Below are 8,709 nucleotides of genomic sequence, written 5' to 3'. Positions count from 1 at the left end.
GATTGGTCACATTTTACAGTGAACTGGAAGGCAAAGTTGATTCCTGAGAAGGAAAGAGTGTAATTCTTTTAGAAGGCATGGAATGAAAATTATAAGTTTATAAGAGCCACTGAAGAAAATGGAAAGGTCAGCCAACTGAAGCAAGCAAAAGTGACTGTGAACATTAAGAAGATAACTGTCACTAGAAAACAGATTTCATAGTGGCAAACATTCCATGCATTTGTTTTTTTGCTTTTTCATTTTGTATTGTTGACTTCCAATTGCAATACACAGGATTAGAAAAGAAAGAAAAAAAAACAGGTAGGATTTATCGAGGACTGATCCAGGTATAATGGAGGAGCAAGAGTATACCTCTATTCCTGTAATTACCTAAAGAGACTATATCTGTTTTTTCAGAAAACTTAACATAAGCAATAATGGCAAAACCTCATTCTTGAAAGTTTAGAGAATTTAATTTGGAACTGATGGGGAAAGTCTTATGTTTCAAGGATTCAACTGTTTGTGGTTTAGAATCTGTAGAATGCAATTATTCTGAAATGGCTTGATCATTTTACAGTAATTTGCAAACACAAAAATAATGAGTCCATTTTTTAAATGTATTAAGTAGCACCTTTCCATATATATATGGATAATTGTCAAAGTCAACCAAAAGCACATCTGACTTACAGTATTCAAAAAATCCCCACTAGTAGAGAAACAATTTGGTAATATAGGTAAGAGTAACAAATTTAATATTTTGTCAATATCATAATTAGAATCTTGAAAATCAGATAGTATCTAAAATATACATAAATCATTTGACTTTTTAAGTGAACTATTTGCCAATACTTATGCAATACTTAGGACACATGAGATGTTGGTGTGGACTCACACATTATGGCATCAGTGATAATACTAAATTTATGAATCTAAGCATAACTGGATTTCTGAAAAGTAGTCCCCCAACTAGGAACATGAAATATATTAGCTTCTTTATTTACTATGCCTCAACTCCCCAATACTCATCTCTTTTACTGTTGGGAAATGACCATATAACTTTAAAGTCACTTTCATTAATTTAAGTAGTGTAGTTTTGAGTTCCAAGAGTTGGTCATGTTCATTTTTCCATGTCAATTTCTTATCTTGTTTTGTGAAAGTCCTCCATTTGCTCTAAAGGACATTTCTGTGTGTTGTGGCTATTAGGTAAACGTTGTTTTTAAAAACATTTCTTTAATGATGTATTTTATATTATATATAAATTGACACAAATATAAAGTCCAAATTAAAAGTTCAATAGTGAAGCTTTCATTTTTGTGAAGTAGTTCAAATTTTAAAAAGTTGGAAAAACATGATTGGTATTTAAAACTAGTGCCATACATTTCACCTAAATGTACTAAAAAAATACTAAATTTATGAGCACGATGCAAATAGAACATGAAGATAAATTGCACTGCAGTTAATAAAAATATAAAATATTATGATTTATGAGCTTGGTGACAGAAAGTAAGTATAATCTATAGGAAATAGCACTTTAAAGGTAAAGACATAAAGTCACAGAGCTCTTCCCAACTAAAATACAAAGAAAATAAAAACCAGTTTAAAATTATAGCCTCAATTTTTGTTCAAATTAGAAAACAGCTAAGATCCCAGAAATCTAAAAGGGTAGAACGTATGGGGAGCCATGGAGATTGAATAGGATGACACTAAGAAAAGCCATAACCACCACAGACCAAGAAAGACCCAACCCATTTTCTCTTCTTCTAGTGAGGCACAAAGTGTTTCTTATTATATGCTACTAGAAACTAGGTTTGCAGGTGCGCCTGCAGGTGACAGCTGATGTCTACACCCAGAGGCAAGACTAAATAAAGAACCACTCGCAGGAAGCCCCTGTCTGGCAGCAAAGGAAGAGAGAATCTTTTCATTGTGAAAAATCCCTCAGATGCCCATCATTATTGATTGGAAAACACATTAACAGAGACAACCCTGTATCCTAAGAACATGTCCAGATGATTGAGAAGGCATTTCTGGTATCTTTTTTTCTATCAGGTGGATACCATATAAGTAACTTGTATAAGCAGAACTCAATACCTCAATGATGAGCTGAAAAAGAAAAAAGAATCAGTATAGAAGCTCTACAAATATTATAAGAAAATAATGCAGAGCAAAGCAAGAAAATAAGGGACAAAGAATGCATATCAGAAATGTTGAATCAAAAGCAGAATAAATTGGCTTCTTATCATAAATTAAGAATTCCCTGTCTCCCTCTCTCCATTCCACTCTTTCTCTCTCAGCAAAGGCACAAACCAGTCATGAAAAAGCCGAGGACACTGAGGATGCAAATAGGCTGGGGCAGCGAGGCATGGTGGGGGCGGGGATGGTTAGCTGGCAGAGGTCAGGAAAGAAAAAAGAAAGCAAACTGAAAACAGGAAATGGAGAGAAATTATATGAAATAAGAATAGACACAGCTGAAAACAAAGTAGTGGATATAGTAGGGAGAAAAAATTAAAATGAAAATGATTCCAAATCAAATTTTAAAAAGACTTAAATGTAAAACAATAAATATAGATACATACTCTAGCTTTGTATCCACCAGAGTTCACATGATGCCTCCTTTACATCCTCTTACTTTAAACTGGTATATTTACATTTTAAAGTGCATATTTTTGTAAGCAGCGTATGGTTTGGTCTCATTTTTTTTCTCCCATCCGAAAATCTCTGTCTTTTCATTGGGGTGCTTGCACATTTTTTAAGTTTTTGCAATTTTTATTGTAATTTCTTTTACTGCTTAAGTGTAACTTGTCATCTTGCTCTCTTCTTTTAGATGAATTGATTTTGGGTTGGGGTACCGGGAATAGAACTCAGGGACACTCAACCACTGACCCACATCCCCTACCCTATTTTGTATTTTATTACGGACAGGGTTTCACTGAGTTGCTTAGTGCTTCGATTTTGCTGAGGCTGGCTTTGAACTCCTGATCATCCTAACTCAGCCTCCTAAGCCGCTGGGATTACAGGCATGTGCCACTGTGCCTGGTTTGAATTGATCATTTTTATTAATCTTGTTTTCTCTCATTTGCCGACTTAAGCACAATAACAGTTTAATTTGGTAAAGTCTTATTTTAATTGAAAAATGACACTTGTTTATATCTGTGGTGTGCAATGTGATATTATAATACCTGTGTGTCTTGTGGAGTGATTGAAACATCACCTATTTGTTATGTTTTTGTCAGGAGAATGTTCAAAATTCACACTTTTAGCAGTCTTGAAATACGTAATATGATATTATTGACTGTAACTATAGTCACCATGCTATGTAATAGATCAGTAGACTTTTGTTTTCCTCCTTTCTGGAACTCTTTCCCCATTGACTAGTATCTCCCTTTCCCCAATCCATACCACTCTCCCCACCCATGCCCCAGCCCCTGGTAATCACCAGTCCATACTGTATGTCTATGAACTCAGTTTCATAGAGTCCACATACAAAGGAGATCATTTGACATTTGTCCTTCTCTGCCTTGTTTATTCTGCTTAGACTAGTGTCCTATACATTAATCCATGAAGTCACAAATGACAACACTTCTTTCTTTTTTTAAATGCAGAATAGTATTCCACTGTGATAGATACCACTCTACCACACTTGCTTTATCCATTCATTCTGCCATGGACATTTAAGCTGTTCTATATCCTGACTCTTGTGAATACTGTTGCAATAAATATCGTATGGATTGGGGGATCATATTGAACTCTATTTTAATTCTTTGAGGATTCTTCATACTCTAATAATGGTGTACTGATTTATATTATCACCAACAGTGTGTAAGCTTTCCATTTTCTCCACATTCTCACCAACACTTGTTATCTTTCACTTTTTGATAATAGCCATTCTAATAGGTATGAGATGATATCTTATAGTTTTAATGTGTATTTCCCTGATTTAAGTTGTTGGGTATTTATTCATATACTTGTTGGTCATTCGTCTGCTTTTGAGGAATGTCTACTCAGGCCCTTTGCCCAGTTTTTAATAGAGTTATATGTTTTCTTGCTGTTAAACATTGATCTGGGAAAGGATTTCTTGGATATGAACCCCAAAGCACAGTGACAAAAGCAAAAGTAGACAAATCTTGAATTTCATCCAACTAAAAAACTGTCACACAGCAAAGAAAATAAAGTGAAAATTCACAAATTCAGGGAAATAGGTACCAATATTACATCTAATATAAGGCAAGTATTCAAGATACAGCAAGAACTCAAACTATCTTTTATTGTTTTTAACAATTAAGTTGTTTCTTTTAAATAATCTTAAACTTTAAATGATACAGTTTACAGCATATATCCTTAAGTTATTGCAATCTACCTTAAATGATACTGCACTATTTTATAACTATTTTGTATAGTTATGTTTTATAACTAGTTTGCTTCTTTTTCCCTTCTAACCTTTACAATATTTTACCCACAAATATATATGTATGTAAAAAAATATATATGTAAACATAAATATACATATATTTGTGTGTAAAGTATGTTATATTTGTTATGCCTAGCACAATATATTTTTATTATTTTTACATAAACAAGCAATTATCTTTAAAATAAATGTAATCAATCACAAAACTACATATATCTGTTCACGTACTTAAACATTCCTGTTTTTTTTTTAATTCCTTCCTATAGATCAATCTTTCCATTTGTAGTTGGCTTATTTTACCTAGCAGGATAATCTCTACATTGATTAATTTACTGGCAAATGTCATGAAGTCATTCTTCTTAATGGCTGGGTAATATTCCATTGTGTATAAATAGCACATTTTCTTTATGCATTCATCTGTTGAAGGGCCTCTTGGTTGGTTCCATGCTTAGCTATGTGAATTGAGTTACTATAAACATCGATGTGGCCATATTACTATAGTCTATCTTTACTAACACTGTTTTCTGTGGGGTTTATTTTTTATGTTGTTTTAATTGCAGCTCTCTTAGTGGGTAAAAAGTTGTATCTCTTTTGTGCTTTTAACTTTTTACCCACTTTTTATTTTTGAATTATTCATTATTGTCATATATAAAAATAATTGACTTTTATATTTTCGTTATAGTCTGTATTTTTGCTGAATTTCTTCATTCATTATAATTTTTATGCAGTCCTAATGTTTTCTGTGCCTAAGATTGTATACCAATAGAGATAGTTTTATTTCTTCCTTTTCCTCATGGATACCTTTTATTTCTTTTTCTTACTTAATTTACCTGGCCACAACCTCAAACGCATTGTTAACTAGAAGTGGCAATAAAAGACATCTTTGTCTAGTTCTCTTCTTGGAAGGAAATTATTTGGTATTTTTCAGGTAAGTATGTTAGCTGAGGGTTTTCTTAGCTGTCCTTTGCAAGAATGAGTAAGTCCTTTTGCTTTCTAGTTTGTTGGATGTTTTTAACATGAAACAATGTTCAATTTTGTGAAATGCTTTTTTTAATTCATAGAGATCATGTGATTTTTCTCTTCATTAGCTTTTTTTTTATCTCCAATGAAAAAATCTCTTATCTCTTTTATTTATTTATTATTTCTGTACGTATGTGTCTTTTTGAAGGGGAGTTTGATTTGTTCCTTTGCCTGTGGTTTTAAACAACTTGAGTATCATCTGCTTGTCTAGTTTTCTTGATATTTCTTGTGCTTAGGATTCATTAAACTTTTGGATTTGTGGTTTTAGAGTTTGTATCAAAATTGGAAAAATCTTTTCCTCTTTTTATAATAATTTTAACCTTCTCCATTACAGAGCCTCTAATTAAACATGTGTTAGGTGCTTGGATATACCCATAGATCATAGCTCATTAATTAAAAAAATTAAAAATCTGTGTTTTCTCCTTGGGTTGTTTCTATTACTATGGCTTTAGGCTCACTCAGTTTTTAACATTATTCAATCTTTTATTGATCCCATCCAAGTGTACTTTGCTTTTTACATATTCTAGTTATTTTGCCAAGAATTTTGTCATCATCCTTTAAAAATTCTTTTTGTTTAATGCTTTCTTTTTATTCTGGGTATATAGTTATAATAATTATAGTTGCAATTTTGTTTTTGTTTTGTTGCTAATTCTATTATCTATAAATTCTTGGCAAGTGTAGATTCAGTACATTTTTTCCCCATATCATGAGCTATATTTTTCTGGTATTGATATCCAGATAATCTTTGATTAGGTGATAGACATTATAAATGTTACTCTTTGAGGTCCTAGTACATTTGTGTTACTATCAATCTTTCTTATCAATAATCTTGAATTTCATTTGATGACACAATTTACTTGGAAACAACTGGTCTAGATTTTAAGATTTTGTTGGCAGAATAGAGTAGCACTTAGTTAAGGGCTAATTATTTCCTACTAACAAAGCAGGACTTTCTTGTAGTCTTCCTAAAACCCCATGAATTTACTAGTGTTTTTCATTCTGGAGGATGGGAACAGACACTGTCTCTGGGGCTGTGAGTGATGAATACTGTTCCCTCTAATCCTCATTCTATCTCTGGCATCAGGAAACTCCTATACATATGTGCTGATGCCTATCCTGCAGAATACTAGTGATGCATTCTCTGCGACTCTGAATTTTTCCCTTTGCACCTGTCTCCCCTTTGGTAACAGCCTGTGAACTCTAGCCTCCTGGCTCTCCCCAGATGTTCTGAGGGATGCCGCCAGACTCCACTTGGGCTTCCCCATTCATTCCACATGGTCCTTACCTTTTGTTAGCTCACACTTCCAAAGGGGTCATAGCTGAGCTATGAATTGGGCCAGCACATAACCCCATCTGGAGCATATAACCCATCTAGAACATCCTGTGTCTTTGCCTTCTTGAGATGTTATTTTCCCCTTGAATCTTGTTTCTGCAGTTTGAAATATGTGAAAATTATTTGGATACTGTTTTTTTAAATTTTTTAGCATAAATCAATGATTCAAATTTAATTCAATAAGACTTGGGGCCTCGGGACTTTATTATGAAGTAAGCATTTTGGTAATTCTTTCCATTACAATAAGATATTTAAAAGATTCATTGCAAACAGGAAAAAAAACTACAGAATAAGGATATAAAATTAGAAAAGTAACAAGTGAGGGAAAGAGCTTTTTTTCTGTTAGCTGAGTTAAAGAATCTAAGCTCTTTATCACATCTTTTGATTACTCTAATTTGGATATTTACTTAGGTCAGGAAGGACTTACTCTGAATCATGCAAGGATTAAGAAACCATCTATGTTAGTCTTCTTCATGGCCCTGTACATTGCTCGAATGATTCTATCAGTTCACAAGTTTGAGGTAGAGAAGAGTCAGGACTAAAATATTAATATCTTTACCAAGACTGCCTGTTAGTCATTGTTACTTAAACTTGGATCAATGTGTTATCTGGTAGCAGGAAGAAATTATATACTTTGTAAAACATAAATCAGCTCTCTTTTCAATAGAAAAATGCACGTGTTATGGTTTTGGGAGTCTTACCTCTATGATCTGTGAACTCCCCACCTCTGGATGGCTGTTGCAGGCAGTTCTCTGTTATACAGGAAAGACAGTCATTAAGGAGCACCGTCAGAGTCTCCCTTACTGTGCAAGGGAAAGGAAGTAGGGTTTCTTGCAAGATCTGCAGAACTCACCTCAGTGAAACTTGTGGCTGATCCCAAGTCTGATCCCTCAGATTTCTGATTTGGGACACAAATGACTGTACTTGACACTCTTATATCAACCAGTCTTTGGATGTGCCCCAACCCAACAGGTGTGGGCAGCCTTGGGTGAAGTAGTTCTGTGCCTCTGAGGCAAACCCTAGAGGAAGGGGCAGCTGAAAGTTGTTTCCTGTCTGTACTCCTGACAGTTGAGGCCTAAAAGCCCTCACTGAAAGGTTCTGGTAGGCATATCACGGTTCCATCCAGACCCCCAGTTACAATTAAAATACATGCTCCAGAGTCAATTGTTAATGCTACTCTTCTTTTTCTCTATTGGCCTTTCCACTAGATATTACTTCTCCCACTCCCAAAGATTCAAATATCACATACCATGTGCTTTTATGAAACAGATCTGCTGGTTTTCATTTTCTTTTCAATTTTGTGACCCTTTAAAAGGTTATAGCCTTTTGTCATTTCAGTGAATCATTGAAATCTAACACTAGGACTACAATCTGAAAGCATAGCTTTGAATGCATAGAACATTATTTCCTTCATAATTATGTTCATCTTTTTAATTATAAAGAAAGATCTGACTCTTAGTAAAGTTCTTCTAAATAAGTCATAGGGGAACAAAGCAGGTATATGTGAGAGGAACAAGGCATTTTAGCATGTGTCAGATGGAAAAAGAACTGCGACCAAAACGGTGTCAAAAAAAATCTTTTGAAAATAGGTTTAAAACATATTTGAAATCAATGATTCACAAACCTAGATTTATATAATTTGATCAAAGATCTCATAGTATGACTTTAGTGAGTTTTATAAGCCTTTGATGAATCACCTTAGGCTAGGCACCTTTTTTCCCCGTGTATAGAATAGTTTTTAGCTTATTGCAAAAACTAAATTGATACAAATGAGAGCAAAAAAAAAATGGTCATGGCTCATCTGGAAGGATGGAGAGATTCCTAAATGTCTGTTGGATTCTCCTTGCATGAAGCAATGCAGCAGGTATCTATTGGGCTATCCCAGCTGAACTGTGTCCCTTTTTATACCACAGTGGGTCCAGAGCAGAACCTTTCCACAGTAGGGATGGCGGGTGATAAGGAGGAGAAACTC

This window comes from Urocitellus parryii, chromosome 2 (genome assembly GCF_045843805.1).
Source record: "Urocitellus parryii isolate mUroPar1 chromosome 2, mUroPar1.hap1, whole genome shotgun sequence".
Taxonomy (NCBI): Eukaryota; Metazoa; Chordata; class Mammalia; order Rodentia; family Sciuridae; genus Urocitellus; species Urocitellus parryii.
The sequence above is the reverse complement of the archived record's forward strand: the minus strand, read 5'-3'. Positions refer to the sequence as shown.